This window comes from Acinonyx jubatus, chromosome A3, assembly GCF_027475565.1.
Source record: "Acinonyx jubatus isolate Ajub_Pintada_27869175 chromosome A3, VMU_Ajub_asm_v1.0, whole genome shotgun sequence".
Taxonomy (NCBI): domain Eukaryota; kingdom Metazoa; phylum Chordata; class Mammalia; order Carnivora; family Felidae; genus Acinonyx; species Acinonyx jubatus.
In genome coordinates this window covers 128,147,653-128,166,939 of record NC_069388.1, presented here as the reverse complement: position 1 = coordinate 128,166,939, position 19,287 = coordinate 128,147,653, and the positions used below count along the sequence as shown (strand labels likewise).

Genomic DNA, 19,287 nt, shown 5'->3' with positions numbered 1-19,287 from the left:
CTGCCTACATTTTTTTTCTTATGAATTCATCTGTGTCTTTTCAATTCATAATTTTGAAACAAAAGCAGACAGAATCATGGGTAAAGTGTACCAATCCTTCACAGTAAATGCTTTTTCTTGTCTAACATGCTCTCCTTTCCCCGTTCAGATTGTTTGTAAGGGCAATTCATTCTCATGCTTCATGTTACAGCACTCAATACATTTAACACATTGTTTATGTTCATTCTAACACTGATGGGTTATTTGCAGAGTTGATGTGTCATGATAATACCAATAAAAACATTCCATTAAATGCTTTTTTTTGTGCACATATATGTGAATTTCTTTTAGATATACACCTAGGAGTAAAACTGCAGCAGCATACAGAATATAGATCGTCAAATACAGTAAGTGCTACTAAATTTTTTCTGGGTTGTTTTTAACAATTTACACTCTCTACAGAAATTCATAAGGGTTATTTTCATTCCACATTCTTTCCAACCACCAGTTCTTATAAAATTTCTTATAAATTTTATGTCTGTCCTATTGTTGGTGAAAGTAGTGTTATTTCATGGCTTTAATATTCATTTCCCTAATGAGTTTAGAGTACATTGTCATATGCTTATTAATAATGTATATACCCTCATTTGTGACGTGCCATTCAATTGTCATCTGTATATTTATTCTTTCTTAGTGAAATGAAAGATTGATTTATATATCACGGATGCAATTTTGTCAACTATGTGAATTGCAAATATGTTCTGTCAGTAACTGACTGCATTTTATTTCATTAAAGTTTTTTTATCAGAAAATATTTTAACAAATTTATCAATATTACATTGTTAATAATTTTTATGTCTTTTGTTTAAGAAATATCTTCCCATACAGAAGTCTAAAAGAATTATCCTGTTACTTTTATGAAGCTTTTTTTTCCCTTTAACATTCAGATCTACAATTCACTGAAACTGATTTCTGTATAAGCTGTGGATATGGATATGTACGTGAATACCAAATACATCTAGCACAATTTACTAAAAACACTGTTTTCTTGCCCTCTACTCTCTGTAAACACATTTTTCATCAGTTAAATGTCCATATATATATGGATGTCTCTCTGAGCTTATCATTTTATTGGTCTAATTGTTTATGCACAAATACCATGCTATCTTAATTATAATAACGTTATGATGTCTTAATACCCTCTACGGGCCTGTCTTCCCATTTTGTTCTTCAAGATTACCTTGGATATTTTTCTTTGGATATTCTTCACCCTTTGAATTTCCATATGATTTTATTTTTTTATTTTTTTTTCTTTTACATATGATTTTAACCAGTTTAACAAGATCATCAATCTATCATTTTAGAGTTTTGATTGGGTAAATTTGGTAGAATCTGGACAAATTCACATTATTATGATACTGAGCCTTCCAATATACTAACACAGTGTATCCCTCTATTTAAGTAAGGTTTTTGGTGGGGGTGGGGGGAAATGGATGGGATGGAAAGTAGAAAGGAATAAATTCATCCTGTATCCAAGAAACGTGTTTCTAACTCTGATTTATTCTAAGAATTATTTATAGATGCTCTTGGATATTCTACACATATATAGGCATGCACATATGTGTAGATAATGTCTACAAATAGGACAGTTTATTTATTTTCTATGTATAACTTTTGTTTTCATTCTTTTAATGGACTAACTAGGATCCCAAATGCGTATTGAAAAAAAAAAAAAAGCAGGCACCATTGCCATCCTTTTCTTGCTGATCTCAAAGAAAAAGCTTTCAACGTTTTACCATCAAGCATGATGCATTCTCTTCATTGGTTATGGCTACCTTGTATCAGAATAAAAATATTCCTTGATTTTAATTATGAATAGACATTTAATGTTATAAACTGACTGACCTGCATCTATTGAGATAATTCTCGAATTTTCTCTATTATTCTATTAAGGTGTCAAATTACATTGATTTAAACATATTCCCAAGGTTATTTTCAGACTAAATACAACTTGCTCATAATATGTATTTTGCTAGATTTTATTTGTTAATATTTCTTTAGGTTTTCAAAATTATAAATTTTCCTGTTTTGTAAGACCTGTGTCATGTGTTTTTAAGTCAACATTATGGTGACATAAAAAATAAATAAACGTATAGACTGAACTCAGACTGAAAGAGCATTTCTCCCTTTTTTTCTTCCATTTATCTGGGAGAATGTATTAGTGTGGCATCATTTTTTTTTCCTTAACTCATTAGTAAAAGTTTCTGGTGAAGCTATCTGTGCCTGCAGTTCTTTTTGGTATGATTTACATTAAGAATACTTCTTTATTTATTTCTAGATTATATCAGTTATCCATTTAAACGCATTAGCAAATAATAAGAATAATACTATTCCTATTGCCCACAAAGAGAATACTACCCTTAGACTAGGCAAAACAAAAACAAAAACAAACACAAAAACAAAACAAAAAGACCCCTATGCCTTTAGTCATGTGCATAATGAGCAAATCATTCCCATTTGTCCGACTTTCCTAGTTTCAAACCTTGAAAATTCCTGCATCCAAGAAATTCATCACTCTCATGCAAACCACAAAAGTTGGTAACCCTAACATTTTCCAACTGGCAGCTCCAAGATCTAAGGCATGGATCTCTATCTATGGCACGATAACATGGATATCAGAATGAAATCAAAAGGAGGAAAATAAAAATAATCCTCACATTAATAATAAATATTGAAAACAGGGGAGTGAAACACAAGCTGTGCCTAGTTAGGATTTATACATAAGAAAACAAACCCAAACAATTTGTGTGTTTATTTAAAGATATAATCTATGAACACGGTTCTAAAATTAAAAAAAAAATTACATCTACATAATTAATGACACATTGTGTGCAGGGGAAAACCAACCTAAAATGATTAGCAGTTAAAAAAAAATCCTGAATTATTCAATTAAAAAAAGTGCCCAGTATCCTTTGGAAAGGTAACACATCTGGAGAAATGACTCAAGATTTAATACAATTTCACTCAAAATCCTAGTGGTTATTTTTAAAATCAAATTAGCAAAGTAATTACAAATTTTACAGGAATGGGCATAAACCAAAAAGAGCCCAGACTGTCCTAATAGCAGACAAGACGATGACTAACAGGAAACTATGAGATTTAGTACATATTTAGCAACAATCAAGTACACAAAGAACAGAATAGAGAACTCAAGACTGGACCCACCCCTACATAAAAAGTTTTAATTATAACAAGGCTGACATTGCTGATGAATAGAAAAACAATGGGCTCTAAAGTAAATGGTGCTTATGAACAGGAAGTACAGCACCCTGGAAAAAGTTGATTCCATGATTAGGGTAGTAGATCCAAGATGAGCCTGGAATATTTTGTCATGTCAGGAAGTCAAATGGGAGCATATCACAAATGCACAGGGAACACAGTGAGAGGGCTCCCACAGAACAAATCTGAGATTTGAGCACTGAAATAACTATGTTCAGTAATGAATTATAAACCATTAAATATAGGTATTAATTATTATTTCATAAATAAATTTAAATATTACATTATACGATTTTAATAGAAATGTAATATTTAATAGTAATGTTTAATAATAAATTCATTCTTTAATAAATAAAAACAGATACATACATACATGAATATAAAAATAAACACAGGGGAAGAGAAGGCTCTTGCTTACAATAGAATACTGAAACCTATCTATTAAATGTGGAATAGGTTCTGGAGTTGGAAAATCTTCATTCTGCAACCACCATGATAAAGATTAGATCAGGAAAGCATCATCAGTGGATACTAAGATCAGGGAGAAATTTTGATGAGCTTGAGATATTGGCATGATATTAAATAAAGTGTTCTCCCATTGATAGTTTATTCGTTGAGAAGGAGATTAAAAGCAACAACACTTTTTAAAGTAAATTAACACCAGAGAATTAGGGCAACACCTTCACCGGCTGATCAATGTTATGTTGCGGGTGGACATCATGTCCTTCCAGATGTGAAACCTTGAGACATACTGCATATGCATAACCTCGTTGTAGATGTGAGAAGACTTCAACATCAAACATAAAATGAAGCCTGTTTCCTTGAAAAAAGAAAACAATATATTCTTCAAATGCCTCCACATTATGAAGGATAAAGAAAGGTTTGGAGAGCGTTACAGACTAAATAGACATGACAGACCTGTAATTTCTGACCCCAGAGGTTGGATTCTGTAGTAGAGGGGAAACGTGCTACAAAGGACATGATTAGGCCACCTGAGAAAACTGGAATATAGGTGATAAAGTATCGATTCAATGTAAATTTACGCAACTGATGTTGACTGTAATTATATAATACTTCTACTCTTAGGAAATGCACATAAAAGTATTTAGAGTTAAAGAGGCATGTTAACTGTTATTTACACACACACACACACACACACACACACCCCTATTACGTGGACATATGGATAGCAGGTAAATCTGGGCACAAAGTACATGAGTTTTCTTTGTACTATTTTTATTTTTTTATTTATTTTTAAAAATTTTTTAAATGTTTATTCATTTTTGAAAGAGAGAGACAGAGCACAACCAGGGGTGGGACACAGAATCTGAAGCAGGCTCCAGGCTCTGAGCTGTCAGCACAGAGCCCGACGCGGGGCCCGAACTCATGAACCGTGAGATCATGACCTGAGCTGAAGTCAGACGCTCAACCGACTGAGCCACCCAGGCACCCCTAAATGCTTTTTTTTTTAAATTGAAAACAGTGCTAGAATAAATTCCAAATCCATTCGGAAAAAAAAAAGAGCTTTCTCCTTATGGCACATAATGCACACAAATTGTATGTGTACTGAAACCTTATATGGGAAAGGAAAACTCTAAGAAATTTAGGTGAAAATATAAACACTGGAGAATATACATTCTTACTGCTGTAAATACTCCATTCTGAGTGATATTCCCTAGAGAAAGTCCTGCATGTACATCAAGAAACATGTAGAACAATGTTTAAATATTCATACCCACCTGATAATAGTCACATAAATAAAACAAAACTGGAAATAACCCGAAGTCCAACACCAATAAAATGGATAATTTGTGGAATATGTATTCAATGGGAGAGTAAACTGCATGCGAAATGCTTAAGCTACACGCAATGGTATGGACAAATAATCTTAAAAACACAGGTTGGGGGAAAAAAGCAAGGCACAGACAAATGCATTCAGTACTATCTATATTATATGAAATCTAAATCTGCATACCTGAGTGTGTACAAGCATCCACCGTGAGATGGCATGAAAGCCCATGTAGTAAAACTATGAAGAAAAGGACAAAATGTGGGGAAGTGATGATGTGGGAAGAGAAGAGGGGGTGATACATTCAAAGAAAGGCACACAGGGATTTCAGAGGCAATGGTGAACATTTTACAGCTGGTAGTTAGAATTCAAAGGAAATTTTAGTTATCAGTAGCCACTATGTCTGAGATGGAGTATATTTTCCAAAGATGGACACACCAATATATAGCTTATTCCACATGCTCGAATTACACTGTGATGTTGACATCCTTCAACTAAGAGGTAGAGTCTATGTTCCCTTGAACCTGGGTGGAACTTGTTTTTATTTTGTTTATTTATTTATTTTGAGAGAGAGAGAGAGAGAGAGAGAGAGAGAGAGAGAGAGAGAGAGAGAGTGTCAGAGAGAGACGGCGAAAGAATCCCAAGCAGGCTCCACACTGTTAACGCAGAGCCAAATGGCGGACTTGATCCCACAAACCGCAAGATCATGACCTGGGTTAAAATGAAGAGTCAAATGCTTAGCCAACTAAGCCACCCAGGCCCCCTGAACCTCGGTGGAACTTCGAATCTACTTTACCAACAGAGTACCATGCTGAGTACTAACACTAGGTACTAGGTCATAATAGGCGATAAGATTTCTCTCTCCGGCTCTCTGTCTCTCTGTTTGGAAGTGTACCTCTGGAGCCCTGAACCAACCACCATATATATAGCCACCGTGAATGCACCGAGCACTACACTAGACAGACCACGGAGAGACGACACATAGAGAAAGATGCACAGGATCCCCGGCTGTTTCAGCCCCCAGTTATTGAGTCTTCCCAGACCAGATGCCAGATGTAGGGAATATATGAGCTTTCAAATAACACTAGCCCCGGCATTTGAGTTTTCAAGATGAGGCCCCAGACACTGTAAAACTAGATGACCCATTCCCATGGTGCTCTGTTGGAATTTCTGAAACAGAACATTCATCAACAAGATAAATGGTTGTTTTACATGGCCAAGTTTTGGAGTAATTTACGCATCTATAGTAACTGGTACACTGCCATACATATATTCTCTTTCAAACAATCCTTTGTCTCTACCCAACATAAAAACGATTTAACAAGGCAATACGAAAATGTGTACAAAATTTCAAGGTCAAAGAATAAAATTCCCTATACATTTTATTTTCAAGTGCTGCATTGTTTGGATGTGAAAACAAAATGAAATACAAAAGAGCTCTCTGAAAGTTCATCAACTCGCTTACTATAGAGGAAGAAAACATTCCTTTTTTAGTACTCTGCTCAGATAATCGGCAATATATGGCATGTGAAATTAATTTGTAACTTATTTAAAAATCTAAGCAATTGTTCTGTATTTAGAAACGTAGTCCCCTTCAAACATGACACAGTGATCTTTTATTTCTTGAGGAATTATCCTTTTCATACGGCCTCTACTCTTTATGAATCACAAAGAAGTTACCTGCGGTTGAGATAGATAATCACAAAAGACACCCACATTTGTCTCTCTGCCTTCCCCCTCCACATCATACAGTATTAAAAAAAATAATGTTTATTTTTGAGAGAGAGAGAGAGAGAGAGAGAGAGCGAGCACAAATGGGGTGGGGGCCAGAAGAGAGAGAGGGAGACACAGAATCCGAAACAGGCTCCAGGCTCTGAACAGTCACCCCGGAGCCCAACATGGGGGTCCAACTCATGAGATCGTGACCTGAGCTGAAGTTGGATGCTCAACCTACTGAGCCACCCAGGCAGCCCTACACATCATACAGTTTTAAATTACATCATTTACAGCATGAACTGACTATTCACGTTAAGGTAGACTATCGCTGTCTCACACTCTGTGCGTCTACCTCAATATTTTTGGCTCATGAGATGATGCTCGCCTAGAAAACTTCACACTTGTCTTATTCCTTAGTGATGCGTTATTCATCCTTCAATTAAACAACTCAAAAAAAATTGTTTCCCATTTTATTTTTTTTATTTTTTTTAACGTTTATTTATTTTTGAGACAGAGAGAGACAGAGCATGAACGGGGGAGGGTCAGAGAGAGGGAGACACAGAATCCAAAACAGGCTCCAGGCTCTGAGCTGTCAGCACAGAGCCGGACGTGGGTCTTGAACTCACAGACCGCGAGATCATGACCTGAGCCGAAGTCGGACGCTTAACCGACTGAGCCACCCAGGTGCCCCAGTTTCCCATTTTAATGAAGATTTTTCTTAAGAATTTTAACGAGCAATAGTGCCTTTTTAAAATTGTATTTGGGGGCACCTAGGTGGCTCAGTCAGTTAAGCTTCTGACTTCGGCTCAGGTCATGATCTTACGGTTCATGGGTTCAAGCCCCGCATCAGGCTCTGTGCTGACAGCTCAGAGCCCGGAGCCTGCTTCGGATTCTGTGTCTCCCCCTCTCTCTTCCCCTCCCCCACTCATGCTCTGTCTCTCTCTCTCAAAAATAAACATTGAAACAATGTATTAAAAATAAATAAATAAAAAATAAAATTGTGTTTGGACATAATTAAGTTAATTTGTGTCTGGTCAGATTCTCTAAATGTCAGACAAAATACAGACTCCTACAAACATTTACTGTACCATATGCATTTATAGTGTATCAAGTAAAATGCAAAATTTTTGAAATATTAATAATGATACTAAAAAGCGTTCCCAAAGATGTAGAAAATTATTATGCTATAAGGTTTAACATCAAAAGCAGACATAAAATTTAATGTACAATAGAATATCCACTGTGTAAAATACTACATCATAAAGACTGCAGGAAAATACATTAAAGAACTGAATGTAGTCATCTGTGAATGACTAGGATTACAGGTGCTGGCATTTCATACTTTACTGTTGTCTGTTTTGCCATGACCATCTATGATAAGATGTTTTATTAAAATATTAATTTTTATTTCTCCCAAAGTTAAAAGGGCTCCTTTCTTCTCTTTAGCTAGGGAATAAATTGTAGGCTAAAATAGGCTAATTAATGGCATTAATTACAATTTTCATATATGTAATTTCAATTTAAGCTTTACTTATGTTCTGAAAGTTTTCTGTGACAGATAATATTCCATAGTGTAAGAATTTTGCTGTTTATATTTTTGCTAGTTCAAACCTTTACTGAATTTAGCTTTTAATACCTTGGAAAATGGAATTGAACAGTCATATCAAAGATGCTAATTTAATAATACTGAAATATTGGTTATTCATTATGTGCTAGTCACACAGAGCATTAAATATTTTGTGTGTATACTCAGGTTATTATTCAAAAAAATTTTTGTGACATGGAGACTATTTTTATCACGATTTGGGAGACAAGGAGACTGAGATTAAAAGAATTAAGGAGCAGGGGCGCCTGGGTGGCTCAGTCGGTTAAGCGTCCGACTTTGGCTCAGGTCATGATCTCGCAGTTTATGAGTTCGAGCCCCACATCGGGCTCTGTGCTGACAGCTGGGAGCCTGGAGCCTGCTTTGGATTCGGTGTCTCCCTCTCTCTCTGCCCCTCCCCTGCTCACACTGTGTCTCTGTCTCAAAAATAAATTAAAAAAGAGTTAAGGAGCACCTGGGTGGCCCAGTCGATTAAGCATCCGACTTCAGCTTGGGTCATGATCTCACAGTTCGTGAGTTCAAGTCCCACATCAGGCTCTGTGCTGACAGCTCAGAGCCTGGAACCTGCTTTAGATTCTGTCTCTGTCTCTCTGCCCCTCCCCTGTTCGTGCTGGCTTACTCTCTCTAACATAAAACATAAAAAAAATTAAAAAAAATTTTAAAGAGTTACACACCTCCTCCATGATCACTCAGGAAGTGATAGAGCAGGGTTCAAACACAAATCTGCGTGGGTGCAGAAACCAAATTCTGGAACATTCTACCATATGTCCTTTGTATGCTTTGTATCTGCTCACTGTGGCTAGCAGGATGATGATGGGATGATTTTACAATTCCAAAATGAGGAAGAAGTTTTGATTTATGTTCCTAAGTCTATGTTTCGTATCACTCAATAAAGAAACTATGCCAGAAACGATCTCAGTCAATAGAGAAAACAACGTCCCTCCTAACTGTAGGAGCTCCTCTTTGGACAGACCGTGCTCTTGGTTTTATGAGTCAGGGCACCACTAACCACAGTTTTTAAAAATTTCCATTGTAACTCTATTTCCGTTTTCTGTTCAAACAACACAGTCTCTCTAGAAAATAATTAAACCCGTTTTATAGAACAACAACAAAATGACAGATCAACAAGGTAACAAAGCAGAAACCGAATACTATTATGTATGCCATCGCATTCAAATTCTAAATTATTCACAAGTGGCAGCTTTCCCAGTCATGGATAATGACATGAGCAACCTTCTCATTTAAACCCAATAGGTGATGCTTTTCTAAGGGCACCTGGGTGGCTCAGTCGGTTAAGCATCCAACTTCGGCTCAGGTCGTGATTACACAGCCTCCCCCCATGTCAGGTTCTGTGCTGACAGCTTGGATCCTGGAGCCTGCTTCAGATTCTGTGTCTCCCTCTCTCTCTACCCCTCCCCTGCTTGTACTCTGTCTGTCTGTCTCTCTCTCTCAAAAATAAATAAATATAAAAAAAATTATTTTGATAAGACCAATAGGTGATGCTTTTCTGGGTAACCAGATGCACTGATGAAACTCTGAAGTTCCGTGTGGGCTTTCTCCATGGAGTGTTCTCTTCTTTTTGTTTGGGGAACATTGTAGTTTTTTTTCACTTTGTGTACCAAAGAAAATTTAAATCTGTACACCAGTAAATAAAACTGACTTTAGCGGCATCAGAATTAATTTAATGATTTCATTACTGCTTGTTTTTAGGCAGAAGCTAGAGTAAGTCATCTGAAGCCGCCTTCCTAGAGATGACATTAGTTACATGTATTTTGAACGAAAAGGAGTCTTGGAGGTTGTGGGGAGAAAATGGAATTCAATGTGATGGAAAAGTAGCTATAGATGTGTATGCTGAGCAGCATTATCTGTGACAAGGAGGCTGGCATCAGGTACACTGAATGTAGAATTGAAGTCGTGGATTGGCGATGCCACACGTGAGCTGAGTCGTGGACAAGGGGAGTGCCATCAGCAGACTGTTATACTCTGCTGTGCCTGATGTTGAGTATTTGGTGGTCTGTGTACTCCAGGGACCCACTTTGGAGGGAATCTCATTTTCTTTGGGGAATAGCTTCCTCAGCTATGTCATACTGCCAGGGTTCCATAAATATTAAGTGCGCATTTTTCAAACATTCAATTTTCTCTGAATTTCTAGACATAGTGGGAGACAGCTTCACTGACTATAATGCTCAACCCCCAAATGCTATTCAACTCAACTGCTTTATGATAGGGGTTAATTTTTTTGCATTAGTATCCAATTTATAGAAGCCCTCCATGTCAAAAGCAAAAGGCTATTAAGCGAGAACATACTTTAAAAGTAATAAGCAAGTTGAATAAAGATGCCATCTTATATCTAGAATGATTTTTGAGTGATATACCGGCTGCTTAAAATTCATAATCCATGACCTTGGTTTCTGAACTGAAGATGGAGAAATGATACTATTTTCATTTCTTTTTAAGGTTTCACTCTCTTATTGCAAAAGTTTAACTTGAATGTGTATTTGGAGTGTCAAGTGATCTCATCTGAAATGGTACAAGCGTATATACAATGTATCTATGAAGCAGAATGGGTGGGGTAAAAGCTAAGGAAATTTTACTGCTGGTGACCACAGAGAGTTGCTCTTTCTTAATATATCAGTTGACATTTTGTGTGCAGAATTCATGCATTTCTAATAGTCCCCATAAAATGTCAGCTTGTTCAGGAACACTAAGCTGCCAGAGAACTGTCTCCAGCAGCCTATATGGTGGCCCAGAGCTGCCCTTCTGCCGAGCCATTGCCCCGATGATGTGTCACACGCGACTTCTCCAAAGTGCAAGTGGGCTCTAAATGCCATCCATGATTCTGCTCTCCACCCTTTCCCCCAAATTGAACGTGAAGGTCTATTTTTTTTTCACAAAACCTCTGTGCCGTAGTGACAAAGTAAAGAGAAAGTTAAATTTTGAATTATATTATTTGAATGTAATGAGACTTGTAAAGTTGTGATTGAATAAATCCATTTCATTATCAATTAAGAGCTCATTTGCCTGTAAAATTTTCTTCCTTCTCTCCCTCACACCCTAATCTTTGGTACACACACACAGCTGTTCCATGAACTGTAAAGGGTTTTTAACAGGAAAGAAAAGTTGAACCCGAGGAACACTATGACATTTGTTTATAAAGAACAAACCCAAGATGAATCCTTTGTTTTTGTTCTAAACATCAGTGTGTATGTTAAATCTTGAATAGCCCTAAGAAACTGTCCTGGTTCCCATGACTGTCTCGTGACTGGCCCCAGGCCTTCTGATCTTTGAGTGGAAACACAGAATATGGCTTGAGGGTAGAGACTCAGGAGCCACACTCCCTGGGCTCATCCCCAGTTCTGTTTTTTACAAGCTGTGTGCCTTTGACATGTCATTTAACCTCTCTGTGACTTAATTCCCCTTTCTGAGAAATGTGGATGATAATATGAGTGTGTAATTGATGAGCTGGTGGTAAAGATTAAATGGATTTCTAGATATAAAGTACCTTCAACAGTGTCTGGCCCATAGTTAGAAAACGTAAGTCTATGCTGTTATTAGTAACACCTATGCTTTCTCTCTGGACTTTTAGATGAACTGAACTTACCATTTTGTATCTTGTACAGGCTTAATTGCATTGTATTTAGTTACTGAGATTGGAGGTCAAGGGGCAACATCTTAGTCTTAGCTTTTGGGTCTTTCACAGTCCTCAACATTGATTCAAGCATACTAGGTCCTAACTTGAAACCCCCAACCTCACTCTAACAACGTATAATTTAATGGCATAAACCTGCCAAATTAAAAAAATTTGTTCAGCTTAGCTGATGTATATGTGTATGACAGTTTGTATAAAGATGCTTTAAAAATGTGAATAGAACCCAAAAACTGAAGAGAGAGAAATCTACCAGATGAAGATCATGAAAGGATGTTAGCAATCCAGCACAGAACTGAATTTGACATTACCCTCCTAGGTATCCAATAGAAAAGAGAAGTATAGTAACTCCTATCTGTGCACCATGTGAAAAATGGGAATATTTATTCTTGATGGAAAGACAAAGCTGTTATTTTTCTTCCTTGCTCTTACATCCCGAAGGAAAATTTACGATATGGAGAAAAAATTAGTGGTGAAAATACAAGTTTTTTGACTCTGCTTTTACGAAATACTGTCAGCTATTTATTGTATGTTTACATATTGGATTCCAATAAAAGGCCAAGGAATAATATGGGCTTATCGCTTAGTGACTATTTTTCAATGGGCTTTTAAGCATACATGTGTGCGTAGTTTTCTGTTTTGCTAATCTTTGTTTAGGTTTAGAACTTCGATAACACAGATAAAAGAAGAGTCTTAAACGATCACACTCAATGCCAATCTTCTCAAGTATAAATTTGGCAAGATCCGAATAACAACTAATGGAAGATTCAGCTGTTTGGCAAGGCTTCTTCTCAGATAGCTATACCGTGGTGCTAATTGAAGAGGAACCCATAGTTTCTGGTACGACAGCAGGGTTGATAGTCTGTAATGAAATTCACAACACCTATTCTGATGACAGATGGATGCCATCGACTAGGCTCTGAGGACTTTTCCTCAAAATAACACAAATCCATTTAAGTGCCCAATACATAATATGCTATAAGAGGAAACAACAACAACAACAACAAACACTAAAGTAACAACAACAGCACCACACCAGGGTTTAGAGAAAACCAAGCTTCTCACAGGGGCCCTACACCAACAAGCTTGAGCTAGCTGGTAACACCCCAAGGCTCAGCTTCTTGATTTGCAACAGTGTTTGCAGAAATAATAAATGAAATAACAGAGTTGAAGCCCCAATCCCTTGTTCAATATCTGACACATGGTAGATCCTAAGAGAAATTATTTCCTATTGTCCCAAATTTCCTGTTGTGATTTTGAAAAAGCCAAGTATTGCTTACTGGAAAGAAAGTCTGTAGAGTATCATACAGGATACCCTGATGATAATAATAGTTGTTATTGTTGTCATTATTATTATTATTATTATTATTATTATTATTATTATTGGCACATCCATTGTTCATGTGAATACCCAGAGTTTTCAATGCTGGGAACTTAAATAAGAGATAACACTCAATTCGGTGGAAGTAAGTATTTGATTTGCGGGTACCAATTTTTAGTATATGTGCTGCCGAAGCGAGCATAACGGGTACCAAGTTTTATGCAGCCACTGGAGAATTCAATTGTGTATATTCCTGTGCCACTTGGTTTCCAAAAAGAGAAGGAATCAGGGGACAGAGAGAGCCTTTTCAAATTGCAGTCATGAGCAATACGATTGATATCTTAGGCAAAAGCAGAATATCTTCATAGTCATTAAGGGTAAATAAGAGGGCATTTCATCAGAATTGACCTCAGAACTACCAGAGAACCTCAACACGTTGAACGGAAGATCAAAATCAGCCCAAAAGAAGAGAAACACGCACTAGTTGAGCCATTCCTCAAACATTCTGACAATGTAACTGTTTTTATTTCAGTAGATTGTAATGTAAATGACTGGATGTGTTAGCTTCTTGGTGCTCAAGAGGGGTGGATATTTGCATTTGGTAGCAGACCAAAGAAGCTGCCTTGCTGTCCATTTTTAAGATATGTAGGTTTATCCCAAGGGCTACTTGTTGAAATCTGGTTAATGTCCTGGGTTCCATTAAGCATCCTTTTATTCAGCCGTGCATCATCATCTCCACCAGTTAACAGCGATGGCTGAACTGGGTAATGGGTCCTTGTCCTCTAAGGATGCTTACTCCAGGGGACCAAGGAAGGGACATAATATCCATCTATAAACATGATGCAAAGCTGAATTCCATGTAGCACATGCTGTTCTGTGATGACCATAGAATCATGCTTGTCCAGGTGATTTTCTATATGGGGTTCGGCATCTTGGTTTCTGGATACCCTGAAAATGTCAGGAGTCACACAACTCATTTTATCATCCCATGACCAAGGTAACACTGAGGAGAACTTTGTCCCAGGGGCATGCAGTAGTTTGGGTCAATGGGAACCATGGTCTACCTTTTAGTTTTTGTGATCCTGAAATTCAGTGTTTGAATTTCAACAGACCCTAGTTTGGTGTTGAGCTGGAATTTAACAGCATATTGAGGAGGGACAGAAAAGTTGCCCAAGAGATTTATTTATTCAAAGATGCAATTATAAGTTCTGAGCATCTAGAGAGGTTACATAGTCTACTGAAGTCAGTCTCTTCCCAGAGCAAATGCTTGGGAATAAAATTTCTGAGTCAGAGCGTTTCTTGAGAAGCAGAAAATTAGAAAACAGGAAACAGGCATGCTGAATTCTCCTTAAGCATCCCCCAGTATATGAGAGAGAGAGAGAGAGAGAGAGAGAGAGAGAGAGAGAGAGAGAGAGAGAAACAGAGGCAGAGGAGACACCCCTAATATGGCTTTAGTAAAGGCTTGTTATACTGGGCCAAAAAAGAAACAGACACACACACATGTATTTACACATTCTTATAGCAGAATAATTACAGAGGTTGTTACTTGTACTTCAGTAGTTATAGCTTGGGGTTATATGCCAAGACCCCGTGACTCCAGGATTTTGCTTAATCTCTCTGAGCTTTGGTTTCCACAATACACATGCTATTTTTTCCATCACAAAGTTAACTATAAGGCCAATAATCCCCTGGTTTTAAAGTGCTCTGTGAATGGTGACAAATTTTACTAATTCACAATATCACCATCAATATATCATCCTCTCATATTGCCCGCATTTGACAGAAACACATGTTTTAAAATGAGTGCGATTTTAAGGCATAGAGAAGTCTTCCTTGTCCTCCAAAATAAACAGCTTGCAATTAATGGTACTTAACAACTTTTATGACCAGTACTTAGAAGAAAATTCTGTTTCCTTACGCAACCCCATCTATAGAAATGCTTACTGTGGAAATCTGGTGCATAAATATTCAGTGAACATTTTTCAAAAGCTACCTAAATTGTCTTTCTAAAACATAAATACATGTGAGAGGAGAAAATCAGCTACTCAAATGGATCGCTGTCTTTGTGTTCTCTAACAATAAGCTCCTATCAAGTGGGATAATGAGGTTTTATATTTGCACAGCACCTGTTTAAGCAAGCTCAGACTAGGAAGGAAATGACCCTGCACCAACATCCTGGGTCTGGAGGTACCGAGGACAATTGGAAAATTTGCCTTTTAAGCAGCTGAACCAGCTTCAAAGCCCACTTTCAGAAATAGGCTATTTTTTTTGATGCCCATTGTGTTTACTTACAGCAAACACAGTACACAAGTTTGAGCTTGTTTTTTGTTTCCTATTGCTGACTACGGAGGTTAACAGACACAATTTTTTCCTATTCTTTAACGAACTTTGGTGCAGTCCTTCCTAGAATATGTTTAGTCATTTCACCAATTGTGAAGTTATTTTTTTTAAATGCATTGGAAAGATTTGAAATTGCTTATTCTTTGGAAGCATCCTGTCACAGATACCATCACAGCAGCCATTGGAGATCAGCAACATTTTGTAGCATTTTTTTGTTTTTAGGAAAAACAAAACAACAACAACAAAACACCAGCTACTCAACTGCTTCTAGTAGATTTCCTTCTCTTTCTGCTGAAACTGGAAACTTTCTCAGCTGAAACTATGGAAACTTCTATTAAGCAAATGTCACATTCGTGGTTAACAAGTACTATATTACAATTTACGAGCAGTTGAATTTTTACTGTTCAAAGTAGTTGTATTTCATCTTTCTGCAGTGGTGGTAATCACTTGTTGCCTGTTTTATCTGTCGGTGTTCTAAAAAAATTGTCTTAAAGTAGGTGCTAATGCCACTTATATAAATATAGCTGACCTTAAAAATTAATCAGACCTTAAAATTAATTGGGATTAATGCTTTGTACGTTACACTCATCTTTTAAGACAATGGCAGTCAAAAACTAGAGATGTTCTCCAGTAGAAATACAAGAATTTAAATATTAACTAGCCCTGTCTTTGGGTCTTGTCTTTTGAGCTGTAAAAATGTAAAAAAAAAAAAGTCATATCACCTCTTGGTGTTTTTTTTTCTCCTCATCTGTAAAATAGAACAAAAAAAAAATGCTTACCTTTTAAATTATGAGAATCAGATAGGAGAGTTGATCTTAACACTTGGCAAGGAGAATTTGTTCATGATGTTATTTGTCTTCCTATCAACTAATTCTCCAGTAGGTTAAATAGAGATATATACATAGATAGAAGTGCAGATGTCTATAAATCCCCTACTGGCATTTAACCGGAAATAATTATTTTTTTAAGTTTTTATTTATTTATTTATATTGAGAGACAGACAAAGATAGCACAAGTAGGGGAGGGGCAGGGAAAGAGGGCGACAGAGAATCTCAAGCAGGCTCTGCACTGTCAGCACAGACCCCGATGTGGGGCTCGAACCCACAAAACCATGAGATCATGACCTGAGCCAAAACCAAGAGTCGGATGCTTGACTAACGGAGCCATCCAGGTGCCCCTGGAAATAATTATCTTTACTATTAATTTCAGCCAGTGTAAAAGTGTCCGATAGAAATTTACTCAACAATTTAACCATGAAAAAATGTCTTCTACTAAGTAGACACTATTTGTATTAAAGCCAATGAGTTAATTATCATATACTCATCAGTTGATTATGCTGGGTTTATGGATCTAATACAGAAGAACTTCTAATTATTAGATGCTCAAAGTATTAATTAGCCCATATCCTTCAATAGATGGTTAGACTTTCATTCTCATTTTCTGGTAGACCAAGAACCTGTACTTTTAACAAGTTTCCAGATGATCTTGATACAGATGGCCAATAAACCACATTCTGAAAAACACTCAAATATGTCATAGATAATTCCCAACTAAACATAAGGTGGCACTAAAACATGCAGTGACATTCATTCGAAGTGTGAAAGAATCTGTGGATTTAATAAATCAACACTTATTAAGTCACCATTCTAGGGAAGGCAGTCTGTCAAGTCTAATCAAAGATAAAGAGATATCTAAGAAACTGTGCTAAATTCATTCTAACTGGGAACACAGAAAAGTGAACAGTATGTTGCTAAATAATGTATTTTTCATTGTTGACTATGAGATTGTCACATAGGTTAATGCCATTTTGTCCCATTTTAATATCATGCATTAATGTGGATTTCATTTGCTTCAAGAAGGAGTACAGACAATGCCATTCCAACCAGAAGGAGACGCATTTTCTTACATCCGCCGGTGTATTACTAAAAAATCATCTCTTTCTAACACAAATGGTTTTTCTTGACTATGGAAACTCACATTTCGGAAACACTCACTTTGTAAAGTTTAGGTACGTTGATGGCTGTAACACTGACGTCTGTTCAAACACCAAACAGATTGTGTTTGGGCTCTTCCCTCTTCAGTGAAAATTCTTCGGTTCTTCATTTGTCCTGCAACTTTGAGAAGTCCGACATTTTCATTGCATTCTTTCCAGATTTCTCAGGTGGAAACAACTGGGCCAGATTTACTGCTAAGGCGACCCAATCAATTGACCCTCCTTCTGCCAGACCCAGGCAGGTGACACGCAAGTGGTCTTTCCCGTGAGGTAGCTAAAGGGTGTGGTATTTAAGCATTGTGACTGACAGCACTAGGAAAACCAGGGTGTGGACCTCAGCCTCTGAACTCCAAATTCTGCCTTCGCGATGCGTAGTCAGAAGCGTGAAGCTGTGGAATGGTGACATCACTCGGCTTTATGAAAACTGGAATGAGGCTTATACCAGCCAGAAATTTTTCTTGTAATCGTACATTCAATAACAGAACTAATGCAGTGTATTGAGAATTGTAAAATTAGGTGTTAAAGTCATGATTAAATTTCATGAGAGCAAAAAAAAAGATGAAGATAACATTATAATAATGACACCTTATTGAGGTTTTAAATTTTGATTGAAGAAGCTCTACCAGATAAGAACATTAGGGAAGACAATATTCCTTCTGGTCCTAAGACTCTATGGCTCTGTTTTACAAGATTTGATGTACTTTAAATAAACTCATGTCTCAAACTATCAAACATTCTCTTCAGGCCCCTACCTTCTAGATTAATAAACTATCAAAAACATACGTGGATATGATGGTATAAGGATGTAAGCCAATTTCAAAAATTGTCTTACTATTCCAGGACCTTTGTTCTCCAAAAGGAGCTAAAGATATTCTGGAAACCACTCTTCACTCACTCAGCATTTTAGAATGGCTTTAATTCTTCTGGATGCTGAATATAAGACTTGAGAAGTACTTTGTATTTCCTACCAGTTCAAATTTTTCTCTCTGAATCGACAGATCAGTAAATAATTACATGTCAAATATTGACCCGATGTCAGCCCCAAGTGTCAAAAGATTATAGAGAAGAGGAATCCACACTCCAGGACTGACTGCCAAGTTCAAATCCTGGCTCTACCACCTGTTTGATGTATGACTTTGGAAAATGTAACGTTAACTCCGTGTGCCTCATTATCCTAATTTATAAAACAGAGATAGGGTTATGGGAGAATTGAAGTAAATAATATACTTAAATTGTTTAAACAGTACCTGGAACATGGTCATGCCATATGAAACAAGTCTAACCCTACATACAAAAGGTTTCTTGAACACCTTCAGAACACCAAACATGCAAGCAGTCTTAAGTGATGAATGGGAATTTACTAAACTAAAATGGTCAAAGTTCTCTGAAATGGGCAAACGAATGGAAAGGCCAGAGTAAGGTCAGAGAACTGGAACATCTTTGTATGGGGTGAGCACAGCAAAGCTAGTAAATGTGAAGAGGCAGAAGGGAAGGTTCGGGAGAGGACTGAAAAGACTGAGCCTGCCCTTCAAGAACGTTGTAACTTCAAGGATGGAATCACTCTTTCCTTTATGTCAGCAGCAAAATTAGGTTCTTGGAGAGCATTTCCATATATGAGTTT

The 19,287-nt window shown here is 36.9% G+C and overlaps 1 long non-coding RNA gene across 2 annotated transcripts in view; it reads right to left on the bottom strand.

Annotated features, from left to right (window-relative positions):
- The window catches only part of LOC113604938 (uncharacterized), a 192,714-nt gene extending 174,769 nt beyond the window's left edge, over positions 1–17,945 (bottom strand). For both annotated transcript variants that reach the window (XR_008289678.1, XR_008289677.1), the window contains exon 1: positions 17,668–17,945. This is a non-coding gene — a long non-coding RNA (uncharacterized LOC113604938). The remainder of the gene's footprint in view (positions 1–17,667) is intronic.
- Between the last annotated feature and the right edge of the window lie 1,342 nt (positions 17,946–19,287).